Here is a 15,442-nt window from a genome sequence, read left to right as displayed (position 1 = left end):
CAGGCACTGTGCGTCTGTCCTCCATTGCCAGGCAGTCCTTGCCTCTCCTCAGGGCCCAGGACACAGGTGGCTTCCTCTCTCTTCCTCCCTGAATTCTATTAGCAGGGAGATGCATACGTTTATACATGTTTTTAGGAGCTGTTTGGCTGGGATGTGTTCTGTGTTTTCTAGTTTCTTGAATTACAGGTCTATCTTTCACTGGAAACCTAGGTGATATCATTGTATCACTTCACACATGGAGGTTAGCTCAGATTTTCCTGAGTTCAGACTTCAAACACAGACACACGCGCACACACACACACTCACGCACACACATGATAAATCTTATGCCACCCTCCACATGTCTGTCTTTGATGTCTCATAGATCTTTCCATGCTCTTTCTTCCCTCTGATTTTGACTGGCACCAGTGGTCTCTGGTGTACGGCACAATGTCTAGATGAATTATTAACTTCAGTTGGTGTGTGTGTGTGTGTGTGTGTGTGTGTGTCAGATTTATCAGATCCCCTGGAGCTGGAGTTACATGCACATGTATGACACCAAATGTGGATGCTAGAAACTGAACTTAAGTGCCCGGCAAGAGCTGTGCATGCTCTTAGCTGCTGAGTCGTCTCTAGCTTTGAGATACATACATTTCTGAGGTGGGATCTCAGCACTGTCTGGCCTTGAGTTCTCTCTGTAGCTGAGAATGACTCTGGACTCCTAAACCTCCTGCTTCTATCTCCCAAGTGCTGGCATTACAGTGTACCCCACTGTGCTCTGTTTACGATGTGCTCTGAAATGAACCCGGGACGTCATGCCCAGTGGATACACACTGTACCTTCTGAGCTATACCATTCACCCTCCGTCCTTGTGCGCCCGAGCATCGCGATATTTGTATCCGGGTCTATTTCTGCTTCTCTTTTATTTTCTCTTGACTTTTAGTGGAGAAATTTATTTCCTGGCATTCTTGGATATTCCTAATTGAATGGAAAATGCCGGCCGTGGAACAACAGTGGGGATTTTAGGTGATATTGTCTAAGGAGATTTAAATTTGCTGCGGACGCGTCCCAGACACTTCCCTGCAGTTCAGGCTGGCCTCTTTAGAATTAATTTAGCCCTGCTCACAGAGCACAGCTATTTCAAGATGGAAATAAAATGCTGTGTTTCTCTTCACCCGACTTCCAGGTTTTCTCTTCCTTTGTTCCAAGGGACTAATAATACTTTCTGAGCTTTTTCTTTCTCCGTGTTTGTTTCTCTGAGCTTTCTAAGGAGCCTTAGCCTCTCAGAAATCAGTCAGGGGTCTAGAAAGAAAATTGTATGTGAACCGATGGTAACTATAATACTTTTAATGTTTCCTCTCGTGTTATAGGTGCTGACTTTAAACCTGAACTCTGTTTCTAGGAACCCAGCCTACGGATTGCCACAAACTCAAGAATGCAGTGCAACTCAATCTTCCAATCAGCAAACACCTCAGTGGGGCCCTCAGCCTCCCCCCCCGTGTGTGTCTTCAGCTGGTGGTAGGAACGCCCTGTCCCAGAGCTTCAGGCTTTGCTGTATTCTATTTTGTCCAGAGGCTGAGTCACACTGATTCTGCAAATGTGTTATCGTCAGAAGTAAACAGCGGCTTCATGACATTCTCTCAAGTCCCAAGTCTCGAGTCTTGGCTATTTCTATGAGGTCCTCTTACTTCGTACTCAATTGTAAAATGCACTTTCTATCCATATTTTCTATGTTAGTACATATTTGTGGTCACAGCTATGGTACCGCTTTATTTTTCTGTGAACTTTTGTTAATTATTTAGTAAAGACCATCTGGTAGCATGCTGTTACTCTAGAGTAATATCTATTTAATCTAGTATACCTGGGTTCCTAAAGGGTAGAAAACCAGATATTATCATGTGAATAAGCTTACCGCACAGTTAAAGTCTACAGTTTGGGTTAGACAGTGTTAAAGATGGAGGGAAAGCCAAAGCTCATCTGAACGCAGAGCGACTGAGGTGGAATGCACAGGGCCTACACGAGTTGGAACGAGGTCCTCTACATATATTTTATGGCCTCCAGTTTAGTGATTTTTTTATGGGATTCTTGAGTGTTTGAATGAGTGGGTCTCTGACTCTTGTGCCTTCTCTTGGGCACTTTTCCGTGTTTTTTTTTTTTTTTATTTACTTACTTTTTTGTCTTATCCAACTCCTATGTGATAATTTTTGTTTTACCTTATTACATTATATTATTATCCCTTAGAATCCTGCTTGCTTTCTAAAATGAGAGACAGAACAGGACAGGGTCTGGGAAGGAGGAGGAGGAGAGGAGGATCTGGGAGGGAGGAAGGGGAAACTAATCAGGAGATATGTGAGAAAAAATCTATCTTCAATAAGAGGGGGGAATGAAGGGTCTCACAGGAAGGAAAAAGATAAATATGCATTTGAGTCAAATTAACATAGTAGTTGAAAATATATGGGAAATGACCTAGATTTGATATAGCATCCAAACCCTTCCTGAAGGTGAATTTTAGAGTGCTGGAGTGATTATGGTAAACTATACTTTTGACAGTGAAAAAAATAAAATGTTCTAGTGGTAAGACATATTGGAATTTACAAATTAATTTTGTTTATTTTGTGTGTACATATATATGACTGTACACAGGAATCGGTTCTCTCTCTCTCTCTCTCTCTCTCTCTCTCTCTCTCTCTCTCTCTCTCCCCCCCTCTGTCCCCTCTCTCTGCCACAAGGGTTCCAGGGATTTAACCAGGTTATCAGGGAGACATTTTAAGATGAAAATCGTGGCAAACAGTAAGACGCTGTTGGATGAATGGAGGAGATGTGGAAGTACGTCAGGGTTAAAGGTTTATTATGCTCCTCAGGAGAGGAGAGAATGGAAAAGCAGTGTTGACAGGAGTGTGTGTTCAGAGGGAGCACATGCAGCATGGGCTGAAAATTCAAGTCCCTGAGCTTAGTGGACTGTTTTTAGGGAGAAGCTATAGTGGAGCCACCAGGTACTGTGGGGGAGGGGCACTTGGGATCAGAGACTATGAAATCCCAGAACATGAAAAGGAGAAGAGAGCAATGGGAACCAAAGGCATGGATGACACAAAGGTGCTGCTAGGACTCTCCTTAAGGGATAAGCTCTTGCTGAAAGGACTCATGTCCTCAGCACTGTGTAAATGGAAACCGATTATTCACTAAGACCCAGGAGAAAAAGAGGAAGCTCAGCCACCGACGGCCTGTAATTGTGCTGTGCAATATGAAATTCATTATTAAATCTTTTCAGAATGGTTAAAGTAATTTCCTGGGGAAAATGGTCTCTATCCACTGACTCAATTTCTACCTCTCCTTCTTGGCTCTCTACATTTGATTTTGTTTCTCATTTTGGCAGAAATCACTTTTAGGAAAGTTACGAAGGACTCCTTAACTGCAAACTCCACAGGAATTTAGGGGAAGCTTTCTTAAGCCTAGAGGCACGATAAGATCCCATCTCCCCTCCCCTGGTCTTCTGAACCTGTCACCATAATGGTGGCCCCTGCCCCCCCCCAAAAAAAAACTATTTACAGCTGTTACTGTTTCAGGGCTGGGCAGTATGAGGTGAGACACTGTGTTAATTAACTGTCATTTCCCTAGAATCAGGTGTGATACTGACTTAATTATCACCGGCCACTACCATGCCTGTGGCTTTCCGAATGAGAACGGCCCCCATAGGCTCATGAAAAGTTGGTCCTCAGTTGGTGGGACTATTGGGAAAGGCTTAGGAGATGTGGTCTTGTTGGAGGAGGGGTGTCACTGTGGTGGGCTTTAAAGTCTCCAGACTCTTAGGATGTCTGGTGCTTTCTCTTTGCTTCCCGCACTTGCTCCTGTTGATTTGCCACAGCGATAGAAGTAACTAAGACATCTTATCTCCCCTATTATTTTTTCCCTTTGAATCCTCTCTGAAAGATATACTTGTAGAAAAACAATAAAAATATCCTAAATATGACAAAATCAAAAGCTGTTCAAAATATGAAATAAATCCTCTGAGAACATGCTTTGTTTTCTTTTCTTTTTTTTTTTCCGGAGCTGGGGACCGAACCCAGGGCCTTGAGCTTGCTAGGCAAGCGCTCTACTGAGCTAAATCCCCAACCCCCATGCTTTGTTTTCTTAAACTGTGCATTTCTTATACTGAGTTATTTTGTAACTATTAGGCAATTGATATATTGGTTAAATCTTGGATGCTTTAACCAAGCTTCTTATCCTTTAGCTTCTCCCATCACCACAGGTCAGCAAAAAAACTTTTATGGAGGCAGGGGTCTTTTTCAAGACAAGGTCTCACAATGCAGCCCTAGCTGTCCTAGAACTCACTACGCAGAGCAGGCTGACTTCTAACTCATAAAGCCCTGCCTGGCTCTGCCTCCTGGGTGCTGGAATTAAAGGCATATATATACCGCTTATACCCAGCCCCAAACTTCTCACAATTCTATCAGATTCTGACTTTATTAGCCAGGGACTGTGTTTGTCTTTGTTATTTCATGTGACTCTTCTGTGCTTAAGAATCATATAAATACTAATAAAATAAATACTTCATACGTTTTTCTTTTTTTTTTTTCTTTCTTTTTTTTTTTTTTTTTTGGAGCTGGGGACCGAACCCAGGGCCTTGCGCTTTTTAGGCAAGGGCCCTACCACTGCGCCAAATCCCCAACCCCCATACGTTTTTCTTAATAGTTTTACCTAAAGGCCTGATCTAGCCATAGCACTCAGAACTAATAGAGTGGTCTGATGCTTGATTATTCTAACTGGTTTGCACAGCTTTACATATTTGGATTTCTGTAGGATTCTGAGACTTTTCTGCACACACTCACATGCACTTTCATTTCTTTTTCTGTGGTGCTGGGATTGGACGGCAGCCCCTGTACATGGGAGTTTGCTTTACCACTGAACTGTATACACCCCACGCTCCGGATCTTGGTTGTCTTTTGTCTGTTTTGCAGCTACAGTTTCGCAAACTCAGTAGCCTTTACCATGACGATGCACAGGGCATCTGGAACCACCTTTCATGATTTCTGTCCCTCATTTCCTTATTTCAGCAACCACCAAACCGTTCTCTTCGCACACCCGCCGCGCCTGTCCTTTTTCCGTCTCCCTTCAATTTTGTCTGACGACCGTCTTTAGGCTTACAAACCCAGGACCTTACATTCAGGAAGCAAGCACTCTACCTCCCAGATACTTCCCTAGTGCCTGGTTTTTATTTATTTATTCATTTTTTGAGACAAGGAATTGCTAGGCAGCCCAGGCTGTCCTTGAACTAATGATACTCTTGCTTCTGCATGTTTAGTGCTGTTTACAGGTGTGTTCCACCATAGCTGGCTTGTGAACAGTTGTGCTATCACGAAATGTTTTTGATAGCACTTATCATCGATTCCTGAATAGATAAGCGCCTGCTGCTGAGAAGATAGTTGCCTGAAATTAACCTTGGGAAGACTCTAGAGCCCTGAGGCAATAGCTGTATAAGGGCATTCGCTCTCTTTTCGGAAAGTTTGTGTTAAATATATACTCAGCCATGCAAACCAAGGAAATCAGTAACTTGGAGTTTAAGATATAAAAGTATTAAAACTGTGAACTTATTGTTCATTGTTCACTTATAATGTCCATGAAGAAACCTATTCTATACTGTGAATTTAAATGTCAGCAGAATATAATCAAGTACAGACAAGTGGTAGAGCTAATCTGTACTAATAGCCATGTAAAGTGTTGCTTGGGGTGGGCATGAAGCAGTAGCTTGGCTATTCTCTGCTCTCTTGCTGTCTCAGTTTCCTCATTGTGCTTCCTGGCAGCTAGCAGAGAACAAAGCAAGGATGTCTGAGCTTATCCGAGTAACAGTGAGCACACTGGAATATCATCAAAAAGACCATGGAGCAGTATTGCCGTGCACAGTCACAGCCCCGTTTCCAGGGCACATAGCCTAGACTACAGGAATCCAGTGTATATGACTGGTGACTGGCTGGTGGAAGGAATTCTGCATCCCCTGATGCGGGATGGGGAGATCTAGTCTGTATTGCCAACCCTCCTGAAGATAACAAAAGGAAAATGGAGGAGAAAGGAGCTTCTTCAGCAGTGATAGTAACATCTGGTTTAATAGCACTGGATTTCCCATGGAAAACAACCAAAGAGGCTCTTACAGACAATTCCAGTGCTTTGGAGAGGGTCTTACAGTGCAAGTCAAGATAGATTCTAAAACTGAAAGAGTTTGGCTGTGTTTAAGCTATGGAATATGAAACCTAAGTGGAAGAATGTCACAGGGACATTTGACAGGCAGACGATGGTGCGACTGTCAACTTTCAGATTCTAAGCAAAGATCCCAGATGAGCATCTGAGAAGCAAAAAGGTGTTTGTTGGGTATTATATGGAGGACATCCTGGCCAAAGGCCTTCAACGGTTCCGTCAGTGTGAGAAAGTTGCAAATGTCTTTCTTTCTTTCTTTCTTTTTTTTTTTTTTTTATTAAATTGAGTATTTCTTATTTACATTTTGAATGGTATTCCCTTTCCCGGTTTCCGGGCAAACATTCCCCTCCCCCCTCCCCTTCCTTATGGGTGTTCCCCTCCCCACCCTCCCCCCATTGCCGCCCTCCCCCCAACAGTCTGGTTCACTGGGGGTTCAGTCTTAGCAGGACCAAGGGCTTCCCCTTCCACTGGTGCTCCTACTAGGATATTCATTGCTACCTATGAGGTCAGAGTCCAGGGTCAGTCCATGTATAGTCTTCAGGTAGTGGCTTAGTCCCTGGAAGCTCTGGTTGCTTGGCATTGTTGTACATATGGGGTCTCGAGCCCCTTCAAGCTCTTCCGGTTCTTTCTCTGATTCCTTCAACGGGGGTCCTATTCTCAGTTCAGTGGTTTGCTGCTCGCATTCGCCTCTGTATTTGCTGTATTCTGGCTGTGTCTCTCAGAAGCGATCTACACTTCTGCACTTCTTTGCTTCATCCATCTTGTCTAATTGGGTGGCTGTATATATATGGGCCACATGTGGGGCAGGCTCTGAATGGGTGTCCCTTCAGTCTCTGTTTTAATCTTTGCCTCTCTCTTCCCTGCCAAGGGTATTCTTGTTCCCCTTTTAAAGAAGGAGTGAAACATTCACAGGGCCTTTGATTTTGCTGCATTTACGAATGCTAAGGTTGTCCAGTCTGTTTGTGCAGAAGATTTGATCATTACAGAAATCAATGTGCATACACCCGATGCTGAATGTAAGCACAAGAGCGACACACAGTTAGAGACGTGGGAGATTTGGAGGTAGTCTGGTGGCTTTGGGAGTCCGAGAGCGTTTGGTAACACGAGCAGGGCAGAGCTGGCTTGGGAAATAACCATGGTGGAGCCCGGGTGGAAAGAGGATCTTTGGAGCCTTTATCATGAACCCAGCAGCCATGGCTGCTACTCAGGAGGAACTGCAGAGCAGTTAGGGTCTGACAGGCCTTTTAGCATCTGAACCAGTCAGGCTGAGGGGGCCTAATCGGGCATTTAATTCTGGAACTGAAGCCTACAGTGGTTATAGTTTTGATGCTCCGTTTGGTTGGGGTCAGCATCAAATGCAGGGTCAGGCAGTGACTGGTTTTAGAGCTTTGGCTCAAGCATGGGTTCCTTTCTGGGGAAGATAGACAGTGGGTCTTGGTTGGTTGGTTGACTTGTTGGTTAGAAATGGTAAGAACTAAACTTTTCTAAGTCTGTGGTAAGAATGCTGTAGAATATGTATGTACTAAACATTTTTAATTTTTTCCCTCCGTGTGAAGAATATTCAGCAGTATTTTTGACATTTTTTCTTTTTTTTGGAAAGGAGGAAAACTAAAGCAAAATTGTACGTTTTGTTACATAGGGGGCTAATAGATTGAGTGAGTGGCTCAAAGTGAACTGCTGTCTGTCTGAATGGTAAATAATCAACATTATAATTAGTCTCAGGTTTCTCCTTGATGTTCTACCATCAGACTTAAGTGAGCTCCTTGTAGGTTTTTTTTTTCTTTATTAACTTGGGTATTTCTTATTTACATTTCAATTGTTATTCCCTTTCCTGGTTTCCAGGCCAACCTCCCCCTAACCCCTCCCCCTCCCCTTCCATATGGGTGTTCCCTTCCCCATCCTCCCCCCATTGCTGCCCTCTCCCCAACAGTCTAGTTCACTAGGGGTTCAGTCTTGGCAGGACCAAGGGCTTCCCCTTCCACTGGTGCTCTTACTAGGCTACTCATTGCTACCTATGAGGTCAGAGTCCAGAGTCAGTCCATGTATAGTCTTTAGGTAGTGGCTTAGTCCCTGGAAGCTCTGGTTGGTTGGCATTGTAGGTTTAAAAGTAGGAACTATTGGCTAAAATGCCGTTTCTTTCCACTTATTTTAGTTTGCATTCCACCCCCTGGGCTTTTTCCTTGGGAAGCCCTCCTTTAGGGAGATCACGGTGTTTGGTTCTTTTAGTTTAGTTTTTAACTTGTGTCTTCTTTCGTGTACTAAAACACAATGTGAAGCCTTCATTCAACCTCTGCAGTTCATCTCACTGCAAATGTTCGTGGAAGCAGCACTTCGATGTAGTGCTGTGAATATTCTGCCAGATGACTATCTCTGTCTACATGCTTTCTCACCAAAGAAGTCAGGGCACAGGCTGCAGCTTTTGACAGTTCAGTTCCACTTTCAGCCACTATCCTTTATTTCATGGGGTCATATTTATGCTACGGCTGAGCGATGAACAAGACGGCTGTACTTTTGAAACCCTGTGTGGGGTTGATGGTGGTGCTGAGTCCCGAAAAGCTCGAGAAAAGAGAGAGCATACAAAGACTTCATGGTGCAAAGTGTGTGTGTGCGTGTGTGTGTGTGTGTGTATTATGAGCATGTAAACACACACCACACACACACAGGTGAGATGTGCTTGTCACCCAATTCTTTGGCTTTGGTGAGACAGTAATGACAGAAAATAATGTATAAATGTTTTTGCACCAAAGGATATCCACATCTGCTGGAAGATTTTGAGTTTTGATCTTAAAAAACCTACTTTAGTGGAAGGCATTAAGGAAATGGATTTTGTACTGCCCTCCCTCTGTCAACGGCTGCGAATGCTGTATGGTGTGCGTTCTCTTCTGTCACTGATCTGGAGTGTGAAAACATGAAGCTGATAGGCTGGAGACAGGAACTGAGACCCTGCTGGCTTTTGCAAGGGAACCTGGAAGCAGAGTCCAGTCCACCAGAGAAGGGCGGAGGCTCTCCTGGCTGTTAGCTGTGCACAGGAACGCTGTGTAAGACGGTCTACGTCTGTATACTTACAAGAGTTGTCATTGCTAAATATCACTAAACTGATGTTAGTTAAAGCTGAGTCAGTGGTGGGCTTGGGTGGGGAACAACAATCCCGTTTGCTATTGTGCCTCCTCTGACTGTACTGAGGTCCGTGCTCCTCTGATTTGACCTCATGCATTCTCTAACTGTATTAGACATTCATCCTATACTCTCAACCTTCCCTCCTTTCCAAATTAAAACAAAAACGTAACTATCTAAATAATTTCAGCATTACCATCTAAGTGGAATATATAATGCCACATTAACGTAATAAAGCATTCCGTCAGAGGAATTTATAGATGGTTTTTCTTTCTTTTTTCTCTTTTTGCTAAGAACGTTTTATATCAGTAATGTTGACAGAGACATAATACACAAAAATCATTATTTTAGAATAAATGACTATCTACACTTCCATTAGAATTTTCATTTCCAGAGTCTTAGAAAAGACTTTCAGAAAAATAAATTTTGGGGAGATAAGAACGTTTTTACATTCTCTTTCCTCCTTTTTATTCTGCGCTGAGGATCAAACCAAGGGCATGTGAATGCATCTGCCACTAAGCTGTTTGCCCCACTCCTAAAGCAGAGTGTACCCTAAAATAACAAATCAGCAAGGAAGATGAAGAAATCGTCCAAGAATTCATGCAACTTCGAGAACATCAGAATTAAGGCTGCATAAAATGACTCACCTCCAAAGTATAATTTTACAATTATCTTAACTTCTTTTTTAGGATAAATGTTAAACTCAGAGAAAGCACCGTGCTTTGGAATTGGGAGAATTTAAAAAAAAAAAAAAGTGAAGTCGAAAAACCACAAAAGTAGCTGCATTTAGATAAGGGGAGAGAAGGGTGGAGCTAGGGAACAATACACCAAAGTGCTTTTCTTTCACAGATCTTGGTTCAAATTAAGGTTAAATTCCAAAGGAGGATGTGCTTTCCCCGCGTGGAGCCTTAGAGGACATGCCTTTGTTTCCAACTTCCCAGAGAAGATATATGCTAAGGCAAACAAGACATTTCATAATAAATTTAACTTTTATAGAGTGACTAATGCCTTGTGAAGATAAGGCAGACTCTCAGTCACCTGTGCTTAATCCAGGCTGAAGAAATGATGCCAAGGGCGGACTCGCAAACCATTCCTTAGGGGAGAAATGGTAGCAGGCTTCTGGGGAGCGGAGACTTGGGTTTTAGCCTTGCTGGAATGCCTCTCTCTCACCACGAGCACAGTTTAGCATTTATGTACTTTGGAAGGACAAAGAGGTTGGGTTTGCCTGCCAAACTCTGAACCTGTTTCTGGGAACCTGTTAGTAGGTCAACTGTTATAAATTCAAGAGAAACCAAAGAGCAGTGGTAGACAGTAGAAACGGGGCCCGTACAGGGCGCTGTAGAACTCCATTTTGTTTCTTCCGGACCTCAGCTGAGATGACAGGAAGCCAGAGTCTCTCTGAGCTCCACCTAGCCAGGCATAGGTATGGGCCTGAAGGGGACGAAATAGGGAGGAAAAAGATAATTCTTTTCTGCTAGGAATGTTCCACTGTAAACAGAAATAAGACGTCATTAGAATGCTATCTGGGGTCTTGTTGATAACAATAATCTATTACCATCTCAAAGACAAACTGTGTATGTATGTGAAAAGTGCTTTTCTTCACGTATCCTTTTTGTTACATTATTACTTATTAACCAGAGGCATAATCTTTAAGTCTTGCATCTAGAAAAATGACTCTGATTTTGTGACAAGGTGAGTTGGCTCATTAAACACACACATCTTTTCCCCATTTACAAAACCTGTCATCTTCAATTAAAGGGGTCATAATTAGTCTTAGGGTAACTGAAGAAGGCCAAATAGCGTATTTGTGTCAAGCATATAAAATACGTGATTATATATTATGCAATAGTTAACTTATTTTTATAGTATGAGTGTATCTTTGACAGGAGACTTGGAAATTTTACTTAAAATTTAGGTAGAATAGCAGACTCTTCACATGTGGAAAAAAAGGAAGACGTCAACATAGAACGAATTTTAAGTTGCATTTTAAAAACTTTTGAAATGACTCTTTAGTTCTCAAACTTCAGGTCATTAACAGAGATTCTAGAGAAAATTAAGTTACTCCAGGTTATTTCACGACATTTATTCTTTGTGTGCCCAACTCCTTCTTAGGCTCTGGGTTAAATAAAAAGCTTAAATGATTTCCTTTGTCTTGTTATGTTAGCCACTGACTGACTTCGCTGCCTCTGAATGCCAAACAGTAAGAATGAGCTTTCTTGGCTCAGACTGTGTCCTGTCAGGTTTCAAAAATTAATTAACTTTTTGGATAAAAACACCACAAGGGGGCAGGTGAATCCAGGCTAGGTCTTAGGTAAGAGGGTCCCAATATTAAAGAACTTTGGTCAAAGGAGCTTAGGAGGAGAGAATTAAGTGGAAATTAGAAAGAACTTAGAGACTCTTGACTACAAGCATTAGATTTCACACGTGTGAAACTTTATTTAAAATATATCTAAAGACTTCATCTATAATACAATCAAGAATATAAATGGAAGACACCAAAGCAGTACAGAATTGTCACACATGGCAAATACTTACTTGTTTAAGAAGGTCGTTTGGATATCTCAAGAAACAACTGTGGAAATTTACTACTACGGAGCAGTCAGGAATCTTTGAAAATAATAAACCAGATCATCGGTGTGTCAAGTAACTAAGATGTAAAGAGATACAGGTAACCCTAACACCGAACAATTCTATTAGGCAAATGTAAGATTTTAAGAATTTTAACAGCATTTTCTCAGTCAGATTACCAAGGAATTAATTTCAGACTTTAAAAAAGAAAAACTTCTGGATAATGAAGGTTATTTAGAGCCTGTTTTGATTATCATTAAAATGTAACATTAGCCTAGGAATAGATGGCAAAAATTGCCTCCTTAAAAAATAAGTCCCTTCAATAAATATTTTTTAAGTTGACATAAGATACCCCTAGTAAAAAAAATCTCAATAATACCTCTACCACAAACTACGCACACATCTTTCATGTAAAAGATCCAGAACCAATACCATCGGGAATAGTGGACAGGAAGTCAGCCTTCCTTTAATATCTCCGTGAGACAATAAATTCAGTTACTTGATATGATCCCAGATACTGTTTTCTTTATGAGAATTAACAAAATGAGGTGCAGAGATTGGGGCAGGACAGCGAAGTCCTTGACGTTTGCTTCTTACTGGTAGTTTTATATTTACTTCTCATGCCAATGAGAACCTTTAAATTTAGCTCCGAGGTAGCTTATTTTACTATGATGCAATTTTCTTATTAAGCCTTCTTCAGAAACTTGTGCGGTAACAATGTAGAAGCCAAGCCTTTGACTAGGGGTCACGCCATGGCAGACTTTAGGGTAAGCTGGCCTGTACAACAGCAGACTTAGGTTGGATATTTGCTCTGTAATACAATAACAATTTTGGTTTGATAGTTGGCATCATAGGACTTAACCCTAATCAAGCTGTAAAAGCCTATTTTAAAAGCAAATCCCTGGATTTAAATATTAATATTATACACCATCATTTATATATTAATATATTCAAATGTTAATATCTATTTTCATGTTACCGTAGCACAGGCTGTTTCTCTCAAATACACTCACAGTTTTCTGGAATGAATACATAGCTATGTATACGGACATGTATGCATACATACATGACATAGTCTCATGCACACGATCACATACACACATACATACATAACACACAATGCAGTCCACCGATGCTATTTTAGGGTGTCCTCTCTCCTGTTTTCATGCTGTGAATTAACCTTCTCTTCTTTGCCGTCCTCGTACACTTTGTCCTTAAGGACACAAAAGTGGCTTCTGCAATGCTTGAAAAAAAGTAATGCTTTGACTTGCCAATTTGAAAAGTTGGGTGGCTTTTAAAACCTGCCCATCCCAGGGTTATTTGCACACAGTAGACATTCAATAAATATTTGTTGATTTGAGGTATTCTAGGGTAAAGAACTGAGTAACAAACTCCTTTTTGTCATCACTACTGTGCTACAGTGGAGCCTGTGTACAAACGCATTTATAGGTAAATATTAATGGTCATGGTCATTGAAGATGCTTTAGAGGGAGAGCTGAATCTTGATCAGCAGTCTCCTAGAGATAGCAATGACTGCAATCAGGTTTTTTAAATGCCCTGGGTGGTCAGAACAGATAAAAGTCATCATGGAGGTCTCCCCCTGAGAAACTACCTGTAAAGAAGGGGTTTGCTCCAGAGTTTTTAAGTAGATCATATTTTGGGGGTGTTACATTTGAACTTAAAAAGGAATTATTTTGATTATAAATTTTACTGAGAACACATAAATCATATAATGTTCTCTTTGGTATCTTTTCTAATGCCCTACTCACAAAAAGGTGTACATATGGTTCTGGTGGTAATGTAGAGGCCTTTAGCAAAGAAGGAGAGTTTTTCCAAAACTTGATCTGTAACACTGAAAGAGTTAAACTGTCCACTCCTATGATTTAAAATAGCACATCCGATTATTTCCTTTTCTGGATCACAAACAGTCGAAGTCATTTGTGAGCATTTAACATGTTAAATTTTGGCTCAAAGGGAATTTACAACAGCAAGGTTTACGATAAAATCTGTCAAAACATTAACCATGATGACATCGGTTTCAGCTCTTAGCAGCAGACAGAAAGACAGTGGGGCTGACAAGCTGGACAGAAGGAATGGCTGTCCCTCTCCAGCGTTGGAAATGTCTGCTGATGGCACACACTCAGATTCTTCAATTCCCATGTTATTATTTTACCCAAATGTGAACACTGTAAACGAAGACTCTTGTGTTTTACATACATGGTTTCGAAGCTATGGGAGACCCTAGAGTTGAAAAGATAATCCCAAGTGAAAAATTATTAGCTAAGAGAATTTTAGATGTTTAATGTAAAAGCTAAGAGTCAATAGCACTTTCTTGTCTGATGAATTTCAGGTCGAAAATGAGTACAGTTAGTGTCCTAACCTTTTGCAACTTTAAGACAAATGTGATTCATCTGGCCATGCACCAGCGTGTGGCCACACTTCATTAAGATCATGGAGTTTGCCACATGGTAAACAATGCTGGCATTTCTGGTTTGCTCCTCCTTGATGAGTAAAGAAGCAACATTTCCTAGAAAATTACAGACAGGACACTCCTGAAATGAATCACTCAGCAGGCAGTCAACCATAATCAAGAAGGTTAACTTTGCAAGGTACACTCTAGAAACAGTTCCCAAGCACACACTATACTGAGAAGTGTATTTGGTTAGATGCAGTTAAGGGGAGGCATATTTATGAGAAGAAAACGCTTTTAAAGCAACTTAAGATTTTCAGTGTGGTGATATCATACTCACAAGGAGTAATATTCTAACTTCAATATTTCAGAAAGCCTTTGGAACAACAGACCTGCTTCTGCCGAACAGCTCACGCCTCAAGCCTGAGGATCTTCAACATGCTCTACGACGGCAACTGATGGAGACCATAGAGAAGCATAAAATGATAATTAAATATTCATTTTTGGAGTCATAGCTCGGGGAGTGATATTCATGCAAAATTTGCTTTTCCTCTCAGATATCTGCAAATACAGCTCAGGGTTTGAAAGAATAATACATAACCGAAAGACTAAGAAAGTGTGTGAACCCAGTCTGCATTCACAGAACTCCAGGTATTTTGTGGGAACTGAGTGACTTTGGAATTGAAAGCAGATGCAGCAGCATTGGAAAGTAGCCCAGAACTCCACACTGGCTGAAACTTGGATTTTATTCACCAATCTGCATGTCCTTGGTTCTGGAAAGAAATTTAGTTCTTGTTCTTCTTTGGTGAGCATATAACTGGACTGCTCAGGAGTGTGGAAACTGTAAAAACTTCAGAGTCAGCAAAAGGAAATCATGACTTCACTTTAGCAGAGGAGATTTTTCAAACTTCTGACTTTTGAGACCACATCTTAATGACTACATAAGAAACCCTGAGTTATGATGACCCAGCTAAACAAGTCTCCCAAACACTAGCATCATCAGCCGAGACAGTGTTCACTAACCCTTTGCTTGAAATTGATGTCACAAGCTTCAGGCAGGTACCCTGTCTGTCCTGTCCCAGTGCTAGACAGCCTGATGTGATAAATCTATTTTAACACAATTATAGACAAAGACATTTAGACTTAGTCTTTCAATTTTTTTTCGAGACACATCATACAAATGTT

At 41.4% G+C, this 15,442-nt stretch overlaps 1 pseudogene; it reads left to right on the top strand.

Moving 5' to 3' along the window:
• Nucleotides 1-5,798: 5,798 nt before the first annotated feature.
• LOC116906090 lies at nucleotides 5,799-14,716 on the top strand (annotated as a pseudogene).
• The last annotated feature ends 726 nt before the right edge of the window (nucleotides 14,717-15,442 follow it).

The sequence above is a fragment of the Rattus rattus genome, chromosome 7 (genome assembly GCF_011064425.1).
Source record: "Rattus rattus isolate New Zealand chromosome 7, Rrattus_CSIRO_v1, whole genome shotgun sequence".
Lineage (NCBI taxonomy): Eukaryota > Metazoa > Chordata > Mammalia > Rodentia > Muridae > Rattus > Rattus rattus.
This window is presented reverse-complemented; position numbering and strand designations above follow the sequence as displayed.